The sequence below is a fragment of the Gracilinanus agilis genome, unplaced genomic scaffold (assembly GCF_016433145.1).
Source record: "Gracilinanus agilis isolate LMUSP501 unplaced genomic scaffold, AgileGrace unplaced_scaffold38443, whole genome shotgun sequence".
Classification (NCBI taxonomy): domain Eukaryota; kingdom Metazoa; phylum Chordata; class Mammalia; order Didelphimorphia; family Didelphidae; genus Gracilinanus; species Gracilinanus agilis.
In genome coordinates, this window is record NW_025371849.1 from 1,490 (window position 1) to 3,856 (window position 2,367).

Below are 2,367 nucleotides of genomic sequence, written 5' to 3' on the forward strand. Positions count from 1 at the left end.
AAGTCCCTTCCATCTCTAAGACTTGAGAGACCACGGAGTCCAGCCCCCTTATTTTACAGTTGGGGAAACTGAGGCCCTAGGAGGCTGAGTGACTTGCTGAGTTCACGAAGCTGGTATTCACACCCAGAACTGACTTTTCCTTTCTTTTCTAATCCCTAAATCCTTTATCCTCCCAGGGCTTTCAGAATTACAGAATTTGAAAGTCACGTGGTCCTTCACTGGCCTTCTAGTCCAAACTACATACCTGAAAAAGAAACATAGTAATATTATATTTTAAAACTGAATCAACATGAAGTCCACAGGGATCCTTATGCAGATTGATGGCCCCCATTTCTGGTGGAGGCTGGCATCACTGCTACCTTCTAAGGTAAAGGAAATTCAGGAATCCTTTGCCCTTTTCTCCATGTCCCAGTTCCCTCCCACCGGGTCAAGGATGACGATGAGCACGTCCTGCGGCCCCCTGAAGTTGGCTGGGTGTTCTCCCCTCCGCCCCTCAGACAACCCCTATGAGAATTCAGGGAGCTCTGGTTGTGCGGTCTCCTTCTCCCAGAACCCTTCGTAACCTCTGCTCATCTCTCCCTCAGCATCCTGTGTTGGGGGCTCCATGGGCCATCGAAGCATCCCAGGCCATTCTGTGCTCCGTGTCTCTTCTCACCGTGGACCCATCCTGCTCCCTCACCCGACCGTCCCCCCAGCAAATGAAACCTCCACTCCGACCCAGATCAGTTCTCAGACTCGAGGAGAGGACAAGCTGCAGGTTGTTCGGACCTGAGAGGAGGGCAGATGGGGCCTGGACACAGGCCTTTCCAGATGTTCCCCTCTCCCAGCTGCACACCCCCCCCCAACACACACCTTCTGCTGGAACAGCGCCTTTTGCCAATCAATCCCACCCCCCAATTCAGTGTCTTCCTCCTGTACTGCTCCCTCTTCCCCAAAGTGATGGGAGGAGAAGTGCCAGGAAGGAACTGTGGGAGGAGAGCAGAGCAGAGAAGAGATGGCTCTTCTCTCTGCCCGTCCATCCTGTTTTCTACCAGCCAAGTCCAGCTGTCCAGTGAGCGCTCGCCCCGCCCCGCCCTTCCAAAGGTGGACAACTTCTGTGCAAAGCCATCATAATGCACTTTATGTTTTAAACTACTGGTATCTATTTTTCCCCCTTATTTTTGTTTTTACTTTGCAATATATAGAGATTCTCCCACACATTGTGATGTTTAAACAAATCACAAAAGAGAAACAGGTATTAAAGAAATGAACCTCTCCTATTCAAACAAACAAACTGCGCTGCATGCTGTACAGGGCTCAAAGAGGGAGATTTTGAATGGCTACCCTTTTTTTTTTTTTTTTTTTTTTTTTTTAAAGAAAAAAATAAAACAAAGAGGTGGATTTGAGCTATGGTCATCAGCGCTGTCTGGGAATTCTTGAAAGGGGTTGTTGTGGGGCAGACTTGCCATTACTAGCCTTCTCCTATCTTCTATCTCTTACAGAGTTCTTACAGAGCAAAAGAGCCTTGAGTAGGAAGTTACAAAACCCGGGTTCTCAGCCTGGCTTTGCTACTTCCTTGCAATGTGGCCTTGGACAAGTCCCTCCGTATCTCTGGGCTTGTTTTCCCATCTGTATAATGAGTGGGTTGGGCCTCACCATTGCACTCTGTGTCCTAAGAGTCCTCCCAGGTCCCCAAGGCTTGAACTGCTCATCAGGACAAGACTTTTTCCTAGTGTAACCCTCACAACAGGGCTGAGAGACCAGCCAGCAGAGCCTCCTTGTCTTTTAGATTTCCTCCTCATCTAGTCGTATGAGCCCCCACTTTGCTGAGGTCTCAATAATCCTGGGGTAGCACAAGGTGGATGTCAGAGACCCAGAGGCCTCTCCAGTTCTAGAGAAGACATGCAGAAGCTAAGGTGGCTGTGAAAAGGGTGCCTCATGGGAATTGAATGGGAGAACTGGGGGTGGGGAGGTGGGTTAGATAAGGATCTTTAATCTCTGGGGTCCTCGAGGGAACAAGCCTACTGCTTTGTTTGGCCCTGAGAGCAAAATTAGGATTCATGGGAGGAAGTGACAGGGAACCTTGTTTCCATTTTATATTAGGAAGGCTTTTCCAACACTCTGATCCAGCCATCCATCGAATGGAAGGAGCTGCTTCAGGGAGACAGAGAGCTCCCTGTCAGTGGAAGTGATCCCTTCTGGGAAGACTGAAGGAGCATTGATTAAGAGATGTTGTCCAGGGACTGCCTCGGTCAGACAGGACCTTAGTCTGGATGTCCTCCCTCCAAATTCTAATTGAAGACAGATTACTAAAAGACAAAAGAGGCATTTCCTCTAGGCCCCTAACTACCTGACGCCCGAATTCTCCAAGCATCCTTAAGCAGGGTT

General features: G+C 49.1%; 1 long non-coding RNA gene across 1 annotated transcript; it reads left to right on the top strand.

Moving 5' to 3' along the window:
* The first annotated feature begins 235 nt into the window (after positions 1-235).
* LOC123255056 lies at positions 236-1,395 on the top strand. The gene is made up of 2 exons (XR_006506733.1): positions 236-367; positions 585-1,395. It is a non-coding gene; the product is annotated as an uncharacterized LOC123255056 (long non-coding RNA).
* Positions 1,396-2,367: the final 972 nt, after the last annotated feature.